The 21,786-nt window shown below is 42.9% G+C and overlaps 1 long non-coding RNA gene and 1 pseudogene across 2 annotated transcripts in view; one reads left to right on the forward strand and one right to left on the reverse strand.

Annotated features, from left to right (window-relative positions):
- The window catches only part of LOC133771316 (uncharacterized), a 123,832-nt gene extending 104,702 nt beyond the window's left edge, over positions 1-19,130 (reverse strand). The window contains exons 1-2 of one of the 2 annotated variants that reach the window (XR_009867560.1): positions 18,071-19,130; positions 17,173-17,232 (exon numbers count right to left, since the gene is read on the reverse strand). This is a non-coding gene — a long non-coding RNA (uncharacterized LOC133771316). Of the gene's footprint in view, positions 1-17,172; positions 17,439-18,070 lie in introns of those variants that run through there. The other variant, XR_009867559.1, reaches the window with a different exon arrangement.
- On the forward strand, positions 1,822-2,217 carry LOC133771315 (prefoldin subunit 4-like; annotated as a pseudogene).
- Positions 19,131-21,786: the final 2,656 nt, after the last annotated feature.

Raw genomic sequence — 21,786 nt, forward strand, 5'->3', positions numbered from 1 at the left:
TGAAAGACCTCTCTCTCTCTATCCCTCTCCTTCTCTCCCTCTCTCCCTCTCTCACTCTCTTTCTCTCCCTCTGTAACTCTTTTAAATAAAATTTTTTAAAAATAGGAAAAAATATGTTAAGGACAAGGAAAGAATCCTTAAGACAGTAGAGAAAAATCTCAAGTCATAAATAAAAAAAAATCAATTAGATTAATATCAGACTTCTCAGCAGAAACCCTAAAAGCCAGAAGAGAGTGGAATCAGATATTTAAGGTCTTAAAAAAAAGAAAAAAACTTTGAACCAAGAATATTATTTCCAGAAAAGCTATCTTTTAAAAGTGGAGAAATATTTTCCAAATAAGCAAAAACTGAGACAACTCACCACTACACACAGCCTTATAAGAAATTCTATGGCCAGCGCCACAGCTCACTAGGCTAATCCTCCGCCTGCAGCACTGGCACCCCGGGTTCTAGTCCCAGTTGGGGCACCAGATTCTGTCCCAGTTGCTCCTCTTCCAGTCCAGCTCTCTGCTGTGGCCCGGGAAGGCAGTGGAGGATGGCCCAAGTGCTTAGGCCCTGCACCTGTGTGGGAGACCAGGAGGAAGCACCTGGCTCCTGGCTTCAGATAGGTGCAGTGCCGGCCGTAGCGGCCATTTAGGGGGGTGAACCAACGGAAGGAAGACCTTTCTCTCTGTCTCTCTCTCTCATTGTCTAACTTTGCCTGTCAAAAAAAAAAAATCTGAAGAGCATCCTGCATTATAATGAAACATCATGAAAACATGTGACACCTCTACATTCACTAACAAAGAAGGTAGAATCAGTATCCAATAACAAAATGACAGGTGTTAGTTCTTTTTTTTTTAAGATTTATTTATTTGAAAGGCAGAGCTAAAGAGAGGCAGAGGCAGAGGCAGAGAGAGGTCTTCTGTCTGCTGGCCCAGCAATCAGAGCTGAGCCAGTGGCCCCAGATGGCCACAGCAATCAGAGCTGAACTGATCCAAAGCCAGGAGCCAGGAACTTCTTCCGGGTCTCCCACTTGGGTTCAGGGCCCCAAGCACTTGGGCCATTTTCTACTGCTTTCCCAGGCCATATCAGAGAGTTGGATTGGAAATGGAGCAGCCAAGACTCGAACCGGTGCCTAAATAGAATGCTGGCACTACAGGCAGTAGCTTTACCCACTATGCCACAGCACTGCCCCAGACGTTAGTTCTTAATTATCAATACTTACCTTGAATATAAGTGGATTAAATTCTGCAGCCAAAAGATTTAGGTTGGCTGAATGGATTAAAAGAAATTTTTTTAATAATAATAAAGAAGAACCCATGACATGCTGCCTATAAGAAACTCACCTCACAAACATACACACAGACTGAGAAAAGAGCTAGAAAAAGATAAACCAGAAAAATGGAAACAAAAATGAATAGGCATAGTTATCCTGATATAAGATAAAACAGACTTTAACTCAAAAACTGTAAAAAAAAAAAAAGAGATAAAGAAGAACATTATATTTTGATAAAAGGTTCAATTCAGCAAGAAGACTTAACAATCATAAATATATACTCACTCAACACAAGACCACCCAGAAATATACAGAAAATACAATTAGGCCTAAAAGTAGAGATAGACTCCAATACAATATAAGTGGGTGATTTCAACACCCCACTGTCATCAATGGACAGATCATCCAGACAGAAAATCAATAAAGATACCTCAGAGTTGAAGCATACTATGAAGCAAATGGACATAACAGACATTTATAGAACATTTCACCCAACAGCTACAGAATACATATTTAGTACACAGAACATTCTGTAGGACAAGATATTTTACCCCAGTCCCAAGATGGCAGCCACCATGAAGAAGGCAGCTGCAGAAGATGTCAATATTACTTTTCAAGATTAACAAAAGATTAACAAATTTTCAAGGAATATGAGTGGAATCACAGAGCTAAAGGAAGAAATAGAAGTAAAAAAGAAACAACTCTAAAATTTAGAAGATGCTTGTGATGACATCATGCTTGCAGATGACTGCTTAATGATTCCTTATCAGACTGGTGATGCTTTCACCAGCCACTCGCAAGAAGAAACACAGGAAATGTTAGAAGAGGCAAAGAAGAATTTGCAAGAAGAAACTGACGTCTTACAATCCAGAGTGGAATCAATTCAACGGATGTTAGCAGATTTGAAAGTTCAGTTATATGCAAAATTTGGGAGCAACATAAACTTTGAAGCTGATTAAAGTTAAATATTTTATAAAACTTTTTTTAATTTGCTTAATAAACTTGAGTATTGTTTAAAATTATAATTTTTCTTTTTCAAATGACATGGAAAGGAAATTTTCCTTTTTAAAATTTTTCATTTATTCAATGGAAACTTGCCTATTTTCACATCTTGCTTATCTATTTTATATTTTTAAAAGAAGACAGTATGCATCTATGTATTTTGCATAACAATTATACAAAGTCTAGGGGCTTTATGTCATGTAATTAAAATCAGTTAAGCAACCTCTTATGTTTCTATATTATCATCTAGAATGTTTGTTAGTTTTTATTTATCAGAAAATCTGACAGTTGTTCCCTGTTTATGTTTGATTTCAGTTGCTATCCATTACTACATAAAGATGTACAATCTTGAATTTGTCAGTGTATTTCAAAACAACTTTTGTCACATAGTAAAAAACATAAATGTATATATTTAAATCTATGTAACATATATTTAAACATTTCACATCTCGTACAAAACTATCAATATAAATGATGTTGATAAAACAGGGAAACTGGGGCACACTGATGCATGCTAATTGCACCTAGATATTGGAGTAAAGCAGAGTAACAGAACAAGAGATGTGGAAACCAAGAGATGCATCTGTGAAAAGACATGGTTAGTGTTTACTGTTTTTTGTATTTTTAATGATCAGTTTTACACTTTTAGTGCTTTGTAATTAATTGGGGTTTGTACTGTTAATGGTGTGGAAGTTAAGCCACTGTGTATTTAAAAGTAAGGCTTCTTAGCAGCTGGCACCTCAAGGCTCACTTGGTTAATCCTCCACCTGAGGCACCGGCATCCCATATGGGCGCTGGTTCTAGTCCCAGCTGCTCCTCTTCCAGTCAAGCTCTCTGCTGTGGCCTGGTAGGGCAGTGGAGGATGGCCCAGGTGCTTAGGCCCCTGCACCCACACAGGAGATCAGAAGGAAGCACCTGGCTCCTGGCTTTGGATAGGCGCAGTGCCGGCCATGGTGGCCATTTGGGGAGTGAACCAATGGAAGGAAGACCTTTCTCTCTGTCTCTATCACACTGTCTACTCTACCTGTCAAATAAATTTTTTAAAAATGGTAAGGCTTCTTAAACAACATATTTTCCCCCTAAAAAAAGATATTTTGCCACAAATTAAGTCTCAGCAAAGTTCAAAAAATTCAAATCATATTATGTATCATCTCAGATCATTGTTGAGGTGGATTCATTCTGAGAGGAGGAGCGTGGTGGGGGCAAGAGGCGCAGAGTCACCACACAGACCCTGGGAGTCGGGTGAAAGCAGGCCAGAGGTGAGCAGCCCGCAGACTCCTTTATTTCAGTTGGTACAGCAGCTTATATAGCCAAGGCAGCCAATCCGGTCAAGAGGCAGTCTATGCCCTAGCCAATCACAGCCTGTTGCCAGGCAGTTTCTGAAGCCATCCAATCACAGCCTGTTGCCAGGCAGGCTCCATTGTCATGTGGTTTCCGAAGCCATCCGATCACAGCCTGTTGCCAGGCAGGCTCTGTTGTCAAGTGGTTTCCAAAGCCATCCCATCATAGCCTGTTGCCAGGCAGGCTCCACTGTCAGCAGCCATCTTGAAATGGCCTTCTCATTCCACCACATTTCCTTCTTTTCATTTATTTTTGAGCAATGGGAGGCATGATTCTTGGCCATACCATTGTTGACCCCATATCCATGTGGTCTCCGTATGCAGCTGTGCCTGTCTTAGGTTGTCCCCCAGCGGATCTTACCCGTCATTGACTAACCAGTGCTCAAAACAAGAGACCACAGGAGTGCTTGCTCAGATGGGGGTAGGAAAGAAGAACAATGGTAATCAGGAATGGCATGACCACACACAGGCTGTGGGCCATTTGAGTGGCTGACCAGAGCTAATGGGTATAAAGCAGTAGCGGGGCTAGCACCGTGGCTCAACAGGCTAATCCTCTGCCTAGCGGCGCCAGCACACCAGGTTCTAGTCCCAGTCAGGGTGCCAGATTCTGTCCTGGTTTCCCCTCTTCCAGGCCAGCTCTCTGCTATGGCCCGGGAGTACAGTGGAGGATGGCCCAAGTGCTTGGGCCCTGCACCCCATGGGAGACCAGAAGCACCTGGCTCCTGTCTTCGGATCAGCGCGGTACGCCGGCCGCAGCGCACCAGACGCGGCGGCCATTGGAGGGTGAATCAACGGCAAAGGAAGACCTTTCTCTCTGTCTCTCTCTCTCACTGTCCACTCTGCCTGTCCAAAAAAAAAAAAAAGCAGTAGCAGATGTGACTATGGGCAGTTTCTCAGCGAAGGATGATAGGGAAGGTGTTTTTTCCCATTCAATGGGGATTGGGCCTGGCTTTTGTATGAGGTGAGCAGTGGCCCTTAGAATTGGGGGTGAATCTTACTTATAGGCTCTCCATTAAAGCTGATGGCTCGTGGAGATTTGTGATCTGTAGTAAGGACCGCTTGCATTTGTGAGAGCATATCTCCCCCCACAGCAACAGATCATAAAGTAGTAACACTAGAAATCAACAAGAACAATAATAGAGCACTCATAAATACTTATAAATTAACATGTTACTAAAATAGGTCATTGAAGAAATTAAAAAGGAATTCAAAAACTTTCTTGAAATAAATTAAAATGAAAACACAACATATCTGGACAAGTGCTGTGACATAGCACAGATTAATGGAACAGGACAGAGAGCCAAGAAACTAATCCATGTACATACAACCAAATGAGTTTTTAAAAATTTACTCAGACCATATAGTGGAGTAAAGATAATCTCTTCAACAAATGATGCTAGCAAAACTGAATATAAATATACATATATGCATGTATATGTGTGTGTGTATTCAATCAGATGCATACCTCACCACATTCAAAAACCAACTCAAAGACCTAGATTTAAGACCAGAGACTATGAAGCTGCTGGAAGAAAATGTAGGGGAAACATTCAAGGCAATGGTATAGGGGATGACTTCTTGGATAAACCCCAAAAGCATAGGCAAGTGGAGCGCTCCAAGATGGCAGAATAGGGAGGGAGCACACTGATAGTCCAGGAAAAGATAGTTTAATAAAAGTGGAGATACCATAGTTTCAGGGAAGAGTTAGGGGGAAAAACTGCAGAGGAAACTCTTCCAGAACTAGTGGGACACAGTGGACCTAAGTGGAGGGCACGGGTGCCCACAGCTCAGGACCCCAGCCGCCAAGTCTACACACCAGCGCTGGAAAGGGAGAGGCCGGTGCTCAGGCACTGACTGCCTTCAAGGAGAATAGCTCAGCTGTGTGGAACTACTTCCCGTCTGAATAAAAAAGAGAGAGAGAGAGGATTTACCACGTCAAACCTGGGTGTCTCACCTTTGGCACACCCTTAACCCTGAAAAACTGAACAGAGCTCTCTGGAAACACCCATCACAAGCCTCTAAAGATCCACCAAAAGCAGACAGTCCCCTTAATCTAGAGTCATAGTATAATGAGAAAAGCCACCAAACTGAGGGAAAAAAAGAAACCAAAGAATATCTCCACAATGCCAAGCATCAAATGCAGAAACGGAGGAAACAAGAACAAGGAAGACATTATGACGCCCTCAAATGAACATGACACTCCAATTCAAGATTATGAAGATGATGAGATAGAAGAAATTCAAGGTACATATTTCAAAAAATTTATAAGAACAGCCAGCGCCGTGGCTCAACAGGCTAATCCTCTGCCTTGCGGCGCCGGCACACCGGGTTCTAGTCCCGGTCGGGGCACCGATCCTGTCCCGGTTGCCCCTCTTCCAGGCCAGCTCTCTGCTGTGGCCAGGGAGTGCAGTGGAGGATGGCCCAAGTGCTTGGGCCCTGCACCCCATGGGAGACCAGGTTAAGCACCTGGCTCCTGCCATGGGAACAGCGCGGTGCGCCGGCTGCAGCGCGCTACCGCGGCGGCCATTGGAGGGTGAACCAACGGCAAAAGGAAGACCTTTCTCTCTGTCTCTCTCTCACTGTCCACTCTGCCTGTCAAAAATTAAAAAAAAAATTTATAAGAACATTTAGAAGCTCTCAAAAACAAATTCTTGAACTACAGAAATCCTTAATGGACAGGATAGACAATCTCTCTCGTGAAAATGAAATCTTATGGAGCAATCAAAATGAAATGAAGAATCTAGTAGAACATGAAATTGTGATATTGAAGAGAAATCAAAATGAAATAAAGAATTCAATAGAGCAAATGACAAATGCATTTGAGAGCCTTAAAAACAGAATCAGTGAAGCAGAGGAGAGAATATCGGACTTAGAAGACAGAGCATAGGAAAGTATACAGTCAAACCAAAGAAAAGAAGAGGAAATTAGAAATCTAAAAAATATTGTTGGGAATCTACAGGATACTACTAAAAAACCCAACATTCAGATTCTAGGAGGTCCTGAAAGCATGGAGAGAGAGAGAAAGGCTTAGAAGGCCTTTGTAATGAGATACTAGCAGAAAACATCCTGGGTTTGGAGAAGGACAGAGACATTCAAGTACAGGAAGCTCATAGAACCCCTAATAAATATGACCAAAACAGATCCTCACAGTGACACATTGTAATCAAACTCACGACAGTGAAACATAAGAAAAGATTCTAAAATACGAAATAGAGAAACATGAGATTACTCTCAGAGGATCTCCAATTAGACTCACAGCAGACTTCTCATCAGAAACCCTACAGGCTAGGAGGGAATGGCAAGATATAGTCCAGGTACTAAGAGGGAAAAACTGCCAGCCCAGAATATTATATCCTGTGAATGAAGGTGAAATAAAGACCTTTCATAGCAAACAGAAATTGAAAGAATTTGTCACCACTTGTCCAGCCCTGCAAAAGATGCTTAAAGATGTGTTACACACAGAAACACAAAAACACGGCCATCAATATGAAAGAAGGTAAAGGAAGAAAACCTCCCAGTAAAAGATGACAGGAAGTTCAAAGCATATATTAGAAATATCTTTGGGAAAATGGCAGGGCAAAGTCACTACTTATCAATAGTCACATTGAATGTTAATGGCCTCAACTCTCCAGTTAAAAGGCACAGACTGGCTGAATGGATTAAGGAACAAAACCCATCTCTTTGCTGACTACAAGAAACACATCTTTCCAACAAAGATGCATGCAGACTGCAGCAAACCAGACCCAAATCTAGTAGGAGAAGAGAAATAATTAAAATCAGAGAAGAAATCAACAGAACTGATTCCACAAAAAATTACAAAAGATCAGCCAAAGGAAGAGTTGTTTTTTTGAAAAAATAAACAAAATTGACACCCCATTGGCCCAACTAACTAAAAAAAGAAAAGACCCAAATCAATAAAATCAGAGATGAAAAAGGAAATGTAACAACAGACACCACAGAAATAAAAAGAGTCATCAGAAATTACTACAAAGAATTGTATGCCAGCAAACAGGGAAATCTATCAGAAATGGATAGATTCCTGGACACATGCAATCTACCTAAATTGAACCAGGAAGACATAGAAAACCTAAACTGACCGATCGCTGAGATAGAAATTGAAACAGTAGGCCGGCGCCGTGGCTCAACAGGCTAATCCTCCGCCTTGCGGCGCCGGCACACCGGGTTCTAGTCCCGGTCGGGGCACCGATCCTGTCCCGGTTGCCCCTCTTCCAGGCCAGCTCTCTGCTGTGGCCAGGGAGTGCAGTGGAGAATGGCCCAAGTGCTTGGGCTCTGCACCCCATGGGAGACCAGGTTAAGCACCTGGCTCCTGCCATCGGATCAGCGCGGTGCGCCGGCCGCAGCGCGCTACCGCGGCGGCCATTGGAGGGTGAATCAATGGCAAAAGGAAGACCTTTCTCTCTGTCTCTCTCTCACTGTCCACTCTGCCTGTCAAAAATTAAAAAAAAAAATTGAAACAGTAATAAAGGCCCTCCCAACAAAGAAAAGCCCAGGACCGGAAGGATTCACTGCTGAATTCTACCATTTAAAGAAGAACTAACTCCAATTCTTCTCAAACTATTCAGAACAATCAAAAAAGAGGGAATCCTCCCAAATTCTTCCTATGAAGCCAACATCACCTTAATTCCTAAGCCTGAAAAAGATGCAGCACTGGAAGAAAATTACAGACTAATATCCCTGATGAACATAGATGCGAAAATCTGCAATAAAATTCTGGCCAATAGAATGCAACAACACATCAGAAAGATCATCCACTCAGACCAAGTGGGATTTATCCCTGGTATGCAGGGATGGTTCAATGTTCACAAATCAATCAATGTGATACACCACATTAACAACCTGCAGAAGAAAAACCGTATGATTCTCTCAAAAGATGCAAAGAAAGCATTTGATAAAATACCCTTTCATGATGAAAATTCTAAGCAAATTAGGTATAGAAGGAACATTCTTCAATACAATCAAAGCAATTTATGAAAAACCCATGGCCAGCATCCTATTGAATGGGGAAAAGTTGGAAGCATTTCTGCTGAGATATGGTACTAGACAGGGATGCCCACTCTCACCACTGCTATTCAATATAGTTCTGGAAGTTTTAGCCAGAGCTATTAGGCAAGAAAAAGAAATTAAAGGGATACAAATTGGGAAGGAAGAACTCAAACTATCCCTCTTTGCAGATGATATGATTCTTTATTTAGGGGGATCCAAAGAACTCTACTAAGACACTATTGGAACTCGAAGAGTTTGGAAAACAGCAGGATATAAAATCAATGCACAAAAATCAAGAGCCTTTGTATACACAGGCAATGCCACAGCTGAGAAAGAACTTATAAGATCAATCCCATTCACAATAGCTACAAAAACAATCAAATACCTTGGAAAACTTAACCAAGGACATTAAAGATCTCTACGATGAGAATTACAAAATCTTAAAGAAAGAAATAGAAGAGGATACCCAAAAAATGGAAAATTCTTCCATGTTAATGGATTGGAAGAATCAATATCATTAAAATGTCCATTCTCCCAAAAGCAATTTATAGATTCAAAGTGATGCCAATCAAAATGCCAAAGACATTCTTCTCAGATCTGGAAAAAATGATGCTGAAGTTCATATGGAGACACAGGAGACCTCAAATAGCTAAAGCAATCTTGTACAACAAAAACAAAGCTGGAGGTATCACAATACCAGATTCCAGGACATACTACAGGGCCGTTGTAATCAAAACAGCACGGTACTTGTACAGAAACAGATGGATAGATCAATGGGACAGAATAGAAATACCAGAAATCAATCCAAACATCTATAGCCAACTCATATTTGATCAAGGATCTAAAACCAATTCCTGAATCAAGGACAGTCCATTCAATAAATAGTGCTGGGAAAACTGGATTTCCACGTGCAGAAGCATGAAGCAAGACCCCTACCTTTCACCTTACACAAAAACCTACTCAAAATGGATTAAAGATCTAAATCTATGACCCGACACCATCAAATTATTAGAGAACATTGGAGAAACCCTGCAAGATATAGGTACGGGCAAAGACTTCTTGGAAAAGACCCCAAAAGCACAGGCAGTCAAAGCAAAAATTAACTATTGGGATTGCATCAAATTGAGAAGTTTCTGTACTGCAAAAGAAACAGTCAGGAAAGCGAAGAGGCAACCGACAGAATGGGGAAAGATATTTGCAAGCTATGCAACCAGATAAAGGATTAATAACCAGAATCTACAAAGAGATCAAGAAACTCCACAACAACAAAACAACCCACTTAAGAGATGGACCAAGGACCTCAATAGATATTTTTCAAAAGAGGAAATCCAAATGGCCAACAGACACATGAAAAAATGTTCAGGATCACTAGCAATCAGGGAAATGCAAATCAAAACCACAATGAGGTTTCACCTCACCCCGGTTAGAATGGCTCACATCCAGAAATCTACCAACAACAGATGCTGGAGAGGATGTGGGGAAAAAGGGACACTAACCCACTGTTGGTGGGAATGCAAACTGGTTAAGCCACTATGGAAATCAGTTTGGAGATTCCTCAGAAACCTGAATAAACCCCACCATACAACCCAGCCATCTCACTCCTTGGAATTTACCCAACGGAAATTAAATTGGCAAATAAAAAGGCTATCTGCACCTTAATGTTTATTGCACCTCAATTCACAATAGCTAAGACCTGGAATCAACCTAAATGCCCATCAACAGTAGACGGGATAAAGAAATTATGGGATATATACTCTATAGAATAGTATACAGCAGTAAAAAACAATGAAATCCGGTCATTTGCAACAAAATGGAGGAATCTTAAAACATCATGCTTAGTGAAATAAGCCAGTCTCAAAGGGACAAATATCATATGTTCTCCCTGATCGGTGACAACTGAGCACCAAAAAGGAAACCTGTTGAAGTGAAATGGACACTATGAGAAATGGTGACTTGATCAGCCCTTGTCCTGACTGTTGATAAACAACTTAATACTTTATCCCTTTTAGTATTGTTTTTGTTCTACTTTATACTTTTGGTTGAACTCTTTAATTAACACACAATTATTCTTAGGTGTTGAAATTTAACTGAAAAGTGATCCCAGTCAAATATAAGAGTAGGAATAAGAGAGGGAGGAGATGTACAACTTGGGACATGCCCAATCGGACTTGCCCCAAACGGTAGAGTTAGAAACATGCCAGGGGATTCTAATTCAATCCCATCAAGGTGGCTTGTACCAATGCCATCTCACTAGTCCAAGCGACCAGTTTCAGTTCACAATTGATCATAATGATAGGATTAAGAGTCAAAGGGATCACATAAACAACTAGTGTCTGCTAATACTGATAGAATTAAAAAGGATCAAGAACAATCCAACATGGGAAGAAGAAAACACAGCAGACTCATAGAATGGCAGATGTCCTAAACAGCGCTCTGGCCTCAGAATCAGCCCTTTAAGGCATTTGGATCTGGCTGAAGAGCCCATGAGAGTATTTTAGGCATGGAAAGCCAAGATACTCTGTCAAAAAAAAAGACCTGAATGAAAGATCTCTGTAAGTGAGATCCCAGTGGAAAGAAGGGGCCATCAAAGAAGGAGGTACCTTTCTCTGAAGGGAGGAGAGAACTTCCACTTTGATTATGACCTTGTCTAAATAAGATCGGAGTTAGCGAACTCAAAAGGCTTCCACAGCCTTGGCAACTCATGACAAGAGCCTAGGGTGATTACTGATGCCATAAACAGGAGTGTCAATTTTTTAAGTCAACAACAGGAGTCACTGTGCACTTACTCCTCATGTAGGATCTCTGTCCTTAATGTGTTGTACAATCTGAATTACTGCTGTAACTAGTACTCAAACAGTACTTTACACTCTGTGTGGGTGCAAACTGTTGAAATCTTTACTTAATATATACTAAATTGATCTTCTGTCTATAAAGATAATTGAAAATGAATCTTGATGTGAATGGAATGGGAGAGGGAGTGAGAGATGGGAGGGTTGTGGGTGGGAGAGATGTTATGGGGGGAAAGTCACTGTAATCCAAAAGCTGTACTTTGGAAATTTATATTTATTAAATAAAAGTTAAAAAAAAAAAAGCATAGGCAACAAAAGCAAAGCTAAGGGGCCAGCACTGTGGCACAGTGGGTTAACGCCCTAGCCTGAAGGGCCGGCATCCCATATGAGTGCCGGTTCGAGACCCAGCTGCTCCACTTCTGATCCAGCTCTCTGCTGTGGCCTGGGAAAGCAGTAGAAAATGGCCCAAGTCCTTGGGCTCCTGCACTCACGTGCGAGTCCTGGAGGAAGCTCCTGGCTTTGGATTGGTACAGCTCCGGCCATTGCGGCCATCTGGGGAGTAAACCAGCAGATGGAAGATCTCTCTCTCTCTCTCTGCCTTTTCTCTCTCTGTGTAACTCTGACTTTCAAATAAATAAATAAATCTTTTAAAAAAAAAGCAAAGCTAAACAAATAATAGTACATCAAACTCAGAAGCTTCCTCACAGCAAAAGAAATGATCAACTGAGTGAAAAGAAATGCAATAGAATGGGAAAACAGATTTGCAAGCTACCTATCTGACAAAGGATTAATATCCAGAATGTAACAGTGACATAAAAAACTCAACAAAAAATATCAATCCAGTTAAGAAATGTGCAAAGTGGGAGTGGTGCAAAGTGGCATAATGGGTGGAGCTGCTGCCTGCAGTGCCGGCATCCCATATGGGCGCCAGTTCGAGTCCCAGCTGCTCCACTTCCCTACTACTATTATCTAGAAAAGCAGTAGAAAATGGCCAAAGTCCTGTGACCCCTGCACCCATGTGGGAGATTCAGAAAAGGCTCCTGGCTCCTGGCACTGGATGGGCACAGCTCTGGCTGTTGTGGCCAGTTGGGGAGTGAACCAGTGGATGGAGGACCTCTCTCTCTCTGCCTCTGCCTCTCTAACTCTACCTTTCAAATAAATAAATAAATATTTTTTAAAAAATAAAGAAATGTGCAAAGGACCTCAACAGACAGTTCTCAAAAGAAATACAAATGGTCAACAAATATATGAAAAAACTGCTCAATATCACTAGCCATCAGGGAAATGCAAATCAAAACCACAATAACATGCCACCTCAACCCTGTCAGAATGGCTAAAGTCCAAAAGGCAAAGAGTAACAGATGCTGGCAAGGAGGTAGAGAAAGGGGTACACTTATACACTGCTGGTAGAAATGTAAATTAGTGCAGCCACTGTGAAAAACATTGTGGAGATTTCTTAAAAAACTGGAAATAGACTTGTTGTATGATCCAGCAATCCTACTACTGGATATATATCCAAAACACATGAACATGTTGTATCAAAGAGGTATCTACACCACCATGTTTATAGCAACATGCTCACAATAGCCAAAACTGGGAATCAACCAGTGTGTCTGCCATCAGATGAATGGACAATGGAACATTATTCAACTATAAAAAAGAACGAAATTCTACCACTTGCATCAAAATGGATGCAACTGGAGGACATCACAATGAGTGAAATAAACCAGACATGGAAAGACAAATACCACACATTCTCTCTTTTTAAAAGAAAAAAAAAAAAACACAAAACAAAAACAAAGAAAGAAATGCCTATGTGTATCAGTACTGGTGCAAAATTAGTTATAGTTTTAATTATCTGTAATTAAAATTACCAGATAATTTTAATTATCTGTGATTACTTTAAGATTTACTGTATACGGGTGAAATGGTCATTTTTCCATTCAATTACTATATATAACCATTGTCTCTATTCTCACTTAACTAGGGGTTTTTGCTTTTTATTTGTTAAAGTTCTTATTCAGTGAAGCATTAATTCTTTTAACTGTAGTATAAATTTAAAAGATGTTATTTCAAAAACTATAAAAGGAAAGAATGAGGCTGGTGCCATGGCTCAAGTGGCTAATCCTCCGCCTTGCAGCGCCGACACTCCAGGTTCTAGTCCCGGTCGGGGCGCCGGATTCTGTCCCGGTTGCCCCTCTTCCAGACCAGCTCTCTGCTATGGCCCGGGAGTGCAGTGGAGGATGGCCCAAGTGCTTGGGCCCTGCACCCCATGGGAGACCAGGAGAAGCACCTGGCTTCTGCCTTCGGATCAGCGTGGTGCGCCGGCTGCAGCGTGCCGGCCGTGGCAGCCATTGGAGGGTGAACCAACGGCAAAGGAAGACCTTTCTCTCTCTCTCTCTTACTGTCCACTCTGCCTGTCCAAAAAAAAGAAAAGGAAAGAATGAAGGGAGAAGGAGGGAGAGTGGGAGTGAGATATCATTATGTTCTTAGAATTATATTTAAGAACTAAATTGACTGTCCCGGTTGCCCCTCTTCCAGGCCAGCTCTCTGCTGTGGCCAGGGAGTGCAGTGGAGGATGGCCCAAGTGCTTGGGCTCTGCACCCCATGGGAGACCAGGATAAGCACCTGGCTCCTGCCATCGGAACAGCGCGGTGCACCGGCCGCAGCGCGCTACCGCGGCGGCCATTAGAGGGTGAACCAACGGCAAAGGAAGACCTTTCTCTCTGTCTCTCTCTCTCTCACTGTCCACTCTGCCTGTCAAAAAATTAAAAAAAAAAAAAAGAACTAAATTGAATCTGTTAAAAACTAATTAAAATTAATTTTCACAAAGGTGGTGGCAAGACGCTGTTCCAGCAGGTACAGCCCTGCCTGCACCAAGGGAAGCCCCTAAGGAAACCTGGGACACTATCCCTGACCTGCCAGCTCCTAAGCCAACAGTTGCTGAGACCAGAGGCTGCAGACTAGAAATGACTCCTCATGCACAGCTTGTGGGGGTAGAGGGTGTTGTTGTTAGACAATTGTGCTGGATCCCACTCACCTGAGCAACATAGAAGCAGAGGTCCAAGGACTTATGAAACTCCAGGGGCACCCCCAACAGGTCAACCCCTATCAAAACCCCATATTAAAGCTGGCCCTTGGCCAGCACCGCGGCTCACTAGGCTAATCCTCCACCTGCAGCGCCAGCACCCCGGGTTCTAGTCCCGGTCAGGGCGCCGGATTCTGTCCCAGTTTCTCCTCTTCCAGTCCAGCTCTCTGCTGTGGCCCGGGAAGGCAGTGGAGGATGGCCCAAGTGTTTGGGCCCTGCACCCGCATGGGAGACCAGGAGGAAGCACCTGGCTCCTGGCTTCGGATCAGTGCAGCACGCCGGCCATAGCAGCCATTTGGGGGGTGAACCAACGGAAGGAAGACCTTTCTGTCTCTCCCTAAAAAAAAAAAAAAAGGCTGGCCCTCTTCCCAGAAAGAAAAAAATGCTCGTTAGACCTTTACCTCTCATCATGCAAGTGAAATATGTAAGGGCACTTCAAAAAATGCATGAAAAAAATATTACAAAAAGACCATGCATGAATCTCAATTTTTTTTTCCAAAACAAGTATCTTTTAATTCTATCTTTCACAAACTTTTCTTTTCATTTGAGAGGCAGAGAGTGCAGTTCCATTTTCTGGATCATTATCCAAATGTCTACAAAGGCTAAGGCCAAATCCAGGAGACAGGAAGGCCACCCAGGTCTCCCAGGTAGGTGACAGGAATACCCAATAACTTGGGCCATCACCATTGTATCCCAGAGTCAGCATTAGCAGGAAGCTGGCATCTAGAGCCAGAGCTGGGAATCAAACCCCAGACACTTCAATTTGGTATGTGAACATCTTACCCATGAGGCTAAATGCATGCCCCTACAAAAACTTTTTGAAGAATCCTTGTACATCTATTGGAAAATGCTTTCAGTAGTCATTTCATTAGTTCTCAGGGAAGTGCAAATCAAAATCACTTTATACCCGTTAGGATAGCTAAAATTAAAAAAGACAAATAATAGCTTATGCTGGCAAGGAAATTGATGGAGAAATCACAATCCTTCCATTGCTGGTAGGAATGTAAAATGGTACATTTTTTATGGACAATCTGGAGTTACTCAAATGGTTACTCAGAGGCATCTAACCATGTAATGTCACCCCTTGGTATACATCCAAGAGAAATGAAAACACAGGCCCAGACAAAAACTTGTACATTATCTACTGCAGTGCCATTCATAATAGCCAAAAGGTACAAACAATACAAATGTCCAGCCGCTGATGAGTGGACAAATGTTTTCTTCCCATACAATGGACATTATTTCACAATAAAAATGCATGAAGTACTGAGGCATGATAAACTAGGATCCTTTGGGGCTGGTGCTGTGGTGTAATGGGTTAAGGCCACCTCCTGCAGTGCCAGCATCACATATAGGCACCAGTTCAAGACCTAGCTGCTCCACTTTGATCTAGCTCTCTGCTATGGCCTGGGAAATCAGTAGAGGATGGCCCAAGTCCTTGGGCCCCTGCACCCATGTGGGAGACCTGGAAGAAGCTCCTGGCTCCTGGCTTCAGATCCGAGCAGTTCCGGCTGTTGTGGCCAGATGGGGAGTGAACCAGTGGATGGAAGACTTCTCTCTCTCTCTGCCTCTCCTTCTCTCTCTGTGTAAATCTGACTTTCAAATAAATAAATCTTAAAAAAAAAAAAAAAACTAGGAACCTTAAAAACATGCTACTCAGTGAAAGATGCAGGCCACATAAAGGAGCACACTGAATGATTGTATTTAAAGGATTTATCCTAAATAGGCAAATCTAGACAGAAACCATACATTTATTTTTAGATACTCCTAGATTCAGAGTGTTAATTGGCACAGGGTTTCTTTTTTGGGTGATTTCTGCACAACTCCTAAATACCCAAAACCCTAGAATTGTATATCAAATTGATCCATTTATATGGTGTGTGGATTATTTCAATGAAATTTTGAGTTATTTTTAATGATCAAGAACCACTTCGGCAGAGAAGGGAAGAAGATGTACCATATGTAAAGAGTTTTCAAGCAAAGACACATTTGCACAAATATCCACGAGACCCAAGTGACAGGAATCCAGTTAGCAGAATAGACTAGTGGAAGAAAACGTTAGCTATATGAAGTATTGGATGTGGAAGCCCTCAAACGACAAGCAAAGATGTTCTGTGTTTTCCTGTCAATGGAGGGGGACGCGTGGATGCCACAGTACCTCTGCAACATTTCCTCGCCAAACAATCAGGACAGTTTACTTTCCAAATCAAATTACAGAGAGCTGTGAGTAAGACCGAATGGTCTTTCTGAAATGGGGGACTTAGTAAAACAATCTCCCTATTAACAACTACGTTCTCAATAGTAGTTTCAGGTTTGTTTATTTTCCGTTTACACAGCTGCCCACATTCTTAACCCACACTTTACTCATATGGATAAACACTCAAGAACCCTTTGCTTTGAGTATGGCACTCTGAAAATAGCAACGACAAAGTGAGCAAGAGAAAGAGATTTGCTCTCTTCTTCCCTTTCTTTCCTGCCCTCAGTACTAACCCAAACTATATTGACTTCATTTTCTTTTACCTCCTCTAAGAAATACCACTGGTCATAAATATCACAGCTGTCCCCTAGACTCTGGCTGACATTTCATGCAAAATTCATTTTAAAGAACATCCACCTTTCAATGATTTATAGCCAAGTGTTAAGATTTTCGGAAAGCAAAAGATTTGAAATACAACCAAACAAAGACCTCACCTTGTCAGTCACTGTGTGCTCTTTTTCCAGTGGGTGGTGGTGCACTGGAGACTTATTGTTCTGAAATTAGAAACAGAGCAGAACAAAAATCTCTGTGTTCTTGTGGAAGGGATTTCACGGTCATTATCTGAAAGATAGACAGGAAAATGCCTGCCCACCCTGCCATCAACCCGACAGATGAATATTTCAGTGTGTCTGGGGGAACACCATTTCTGATGGGGACTCCGATTATAACGAGACAAGACACAACTACAGGAAACTAAGTGGAAATTTGCCCAGAGTCACGGTGGAAGGGCAGGGCTAAAAAACAGAGACAGAGCCTGGAAACTAAAATCCAGGGACTAGGTCTTGCTAGTTTGCCTTCTAACCAGCCTCCCTAAACCATAGCCCTCACTTATAAAAAGGAAATCATCAGACTACTCCTATCTTGTGCTGCAGATCATTTAGAAAGAAGTGGAGTTGCTGGCACCATGGTGCAGTAGGTTAATCCTCTGCCTGCAGCGCCGGCATCCCATATGGGCGCCGGTTCTAGTCCCGGTTGTTCCTCTTCCAGTCTAGCTCTCTGTTATGGCCTGGGAAAGCAGTGGAAGATGGCCCAAGTCCTTGGGCCCCTGCACCCACATGGGAGACCAAGAAGAAGCACCTGGCTCCTGGCTTCGGATCGGCACAGCTGTGACCACTGCAGCCATTTGGGGAGTAAGCCAGTGGATGGAAGACCTCTCTCTCTGTTGCTCCCTCTCACTGTCTATAACTCTGCCTCTCAAATAAAATAAATAAAATCTTAAAAAAAAAAATATATATATATATATATATAAAAAGAAAGAAGTAGAAAAGGCCTTTCCATGCTACCCAGAGAGGAGTCCATACAAGGTTCTTCTTGGTTCCTGGCATAACTTACAGGGAAGCTGTCACAATGTCCAGAGCCCTTGATGTCCTGCAAATGAAGAAGGAGCATGCCCTCAAATTCCTTCCATAGAAACCCACCTAGGTGGCACCAACGCAGACTTCCAAATGGAAAGGGCATTTAGGAAAAGAAGAGTGACGGCAGCATCAACACTATAAACCTGAAGAAGACCTGGTGCCACCGCTACCACTAAAAACCCTGCTGATGTCAGTGTCTCATTCCCCAGGAACACTGGCCACAGCGGCTGAGCGGAAGTTTGCTGCTGCCACTGGAGCTACTCCTATTGCTGGTCACTTCATGCCTGGGACCTTCACTAACCAGATCCAGGCAGCTTTCTAGGAACCACATCTTCTGGTGGTTACTAAGCCAGGGCTGACCACCAGGCCCTCACAGAGCCATCTTCTGTGAACTTGCTTACCACTGCTCTGTGAAACATGGAGTCCTCTGGGCTATGTGGAAATTGCCATCCCATGCAATTACCAGAGAGCCTACCCAGTGAGTCTGATGTGGTGGCTGCTGGCCCGGGAGGCTCTCTTCATGTGTGGTGCCACCTCCCACAAACACCCATGGGAGGTCCTGCCTGAGCTCTACTTCTACTGAAGAGACTGAAAAAGACAAGCAGGCTGCTGCTGAGAAAACTATGACCAAGGAGAAATTTCAGGATTAATGCAGTGCCCCACTTCCTGAGTTTACTGCTGCTCAACCTGACGTTGCAGAGGGGTCTGAAGGCATGCAGGGGCCCTCTGTGCCTATGCAGCAGTTTGCCCATTGAAGGCCAGGGCATTCAGTCCTCTGCTGATGACTGGGCTGCAGTTGCCACTGCTCAGGCCACTGAATGGGTAGGAACAGCCACCTACCGGTCTTACGCCACCTTTCACAGTCTCTAAAGCAAAATGGAAATAGGGTTGATGGAAAGTAAACACAGATATCTAGTTTTAAAAAAGAAGAAGAGGGCCAGCACTGTGGTGCAGTGGGTTAAACCTCTGCCTGCAGTGCTGGCATCCTATATGGGCACCAGTTTGGGCTCCAGCTGCTCCTCTTCCAATCCAGCTCTCTGCTGATGGCCTGGGAAAGCAGTGGAGAATGGCCCAATTGCTTGGGCTCCTGCACCCATATGGGAGACACAAAAGAAGTTCCAGGCTCCTGGCTTTGAATCGGCCCAGCTCCAGCTGTTGCAGTCATTTCAGAGTGAACTAGAGGATGGAAAACCTCTCTCTCTGTCTCTCCGTCTCTTTCTAAAAAATGAAAAAAAAAAAAAGTAAAAAAGACATAACATCCAAAAATCTATACAAAGAGGCTATGTCACATAAGGAAACACTGAGGTGTACTAAACACATACTTCAAGAGCAGTCTGGGAATAATGGGAAGAATTATATTTTCACACAGACACACCCACTCTCTTAGCCCCTAAGGAACCATAAGAGCTTACTGAAGACATTCAGAAACCTGTATGAATGTGCTCTCGTATAACCTTTGTAACCTTGATTTGACTGTCACTTTAAACATTTAGCCATTTAAAAAGCACTTGAACACCTGTGATACAGAGATGCCATTTCATTTCCCTACTAGAAAAACAATCAAGCAAATTTAAATAAATCACTTCAATGTATCTCTAGCAATAGCCCAGCTGCCTTTGTCCCTGGCTTGCCATTAGGTTTAATGTATCCCTGTCTGGTAGGGATTCATCCAGAAAATTCATCCAGAAAAAGCACAACACATAGGAGACATTCTCTGGAACAAGGAGAATGTGGGAAGAGCTGTAGGAAGAAAGGAAGCAACTGACTTTTGCTGTAGCTCAGTGTGTCCCATGCCCCTTCCAGCCCCACACCTTTCTCCATACCAGCGTCTATCCCAGGCATATTTACAACAGAAAGACTGTTGTGCTGTGGTTCTCTGGGTGAGGTCCCAAACCAGGAACAACAGCATCCCCTTGGAACTTGTCAGAGGTGTAAATGCTCAGCCCTACCCAAGGCCTTTGAAATCATAAACTGTGAGTGGGCCTCAGAAACACCTGGTTTACCAATCCTTTCAGGTGATTCCAATCCACACTCCAGCTTGGGAACCACGGCTATCATGAAAGATCATCACACCTGTCTACAATGTTGTTTCTAGAAAGCAAACATATCACAGCTAGCACTGCAGCACAGAGAGTTAAGCCACTGCCTGCATCATCAGCATCCCATATCTGAGTGCTGGTTTTAGTCCCAACCTCTCCACTTCCGATCCAGCTCCCTGCTAATATACCTTTGAAAACAAAGGAAGATGGCCCCAGTGCTCGGGCCCCAGCCACACATGTGGGAGACTTGGATACAGTTCCTGGCTCCTGGTTTCAGTCAGGCCCAGATCTGGTTGTTACAGCCATTAACAGTGAACCAGCAGACAGAATGAAGATCTCTGTCTGCCTCTCCCTGCCTCCCTCCCTCACCCTTTGCCTCTCCCTCTTTCTCTCACTCTGCCTTTAAAATAAGAAAATCTAAAAATTTTTTTTTAATTTTCACATACCAGGATACCTCAAGAAGTTCATGGAAAATGGAATTAGAAGATAAGCTTATTTTTATAAAAAGTTTTTGAAATCTATACATGTTTTCATAGTACACATTTGTCATGAACTGCTTCAAGATGATTCTTAAGCAGGGATTTCACATTTTTGCATGAAAATTATCTTCTAATTCCACTTTTCCATGAACTCTTTGATGTGCCCTAGTAATTCAGTTTGCCACCCTAGGATCATGGGAAGTCAATTTCATTTGGGAAACTTTGTTTGCATTTGTAAAGCAGTTAAAACCTACCCAGGAATCTGAAGCTGTTCAGCTTATACATGGTTTTGAGGGAGTTTTTTTCTCCTGCTTTTATAATTTGATCACTGCCTATACTAGTACTACACAGAGACAACAAAATCCCCCATTGGAAGGAAATGAGCTGACATCACATGCCCTCTCACTAAGCAGAGGCACTAAAGAGTCCCTTCGGGTCTGGCCACTTCAACATCTACCCAAGACATCAGCCTGGGAAGGAAAGAGAAGAGGGCTCATATTTCGTAGAGCCTGTTCCATTCACAGGCGTCACCTAGTGGGCACTGCTGAGAGGGAAGGATCCTGGAGGCGGTCACCACAGGACTGACATCCTGCAACACTGCTGCAACCACATAGACCTTGTTTTGCATCAGAGCACCAAGGAGCAGAAAGGAGAGGCCACACTAGCCACAGAGGGAGGCTGGGACTCTCATCAAATGGTGCTAAGCTGCTCAGATCCGAACTGGGAAGATGAAAAAAGTACCTTTAAAAAGGAACATACTTAAAATACCAAATTTAAAAAGCCTGAGAAGTTCATCACATCCCGGGTTTTGGGTTACAGGAGCAAGAATTACCAAAATAAAGACAAGCATCTCTTGTCCTGCTGTAGCCAAGTGATGCAGTCCTGGCTTTGTATCAGCATTTGTCCTGTAAAACCCACCAGATTGAGCTTTGCACTTTGTTCTTAATGTTTTAGGATGCTGTGATTCCCCAGGGTGTCCTGATGTGGGTATTAATCTGCAACTCCTGAATCCGTGTGACCCCTGAACCGTGGACTCCACCTGCAGCTTGCCTCTTTGGGTCTGTGGTTGGCTCCAGCTGCCGCCGGGACCTCTCCTGCATGATTCATCGGCGCCATAAACTGGGCTTTATGGCACCCTTCAGACTCAACTCCAGTCCTGAGAGAGGGCAGAACAT

Source organism: Lepus europaeus, chromosome 12, assembly GCF_033115175.1.
Source record: "Lepus europaeus isolate LE1 chromosome 12, mLepTim1.pri, whole genome shotgun sequence".
NCBI lineage: Eukaryota > Metazoa > Chordata > Mammalia > Lagomorpha > Leporidae > Lepus > Lepus europaeus.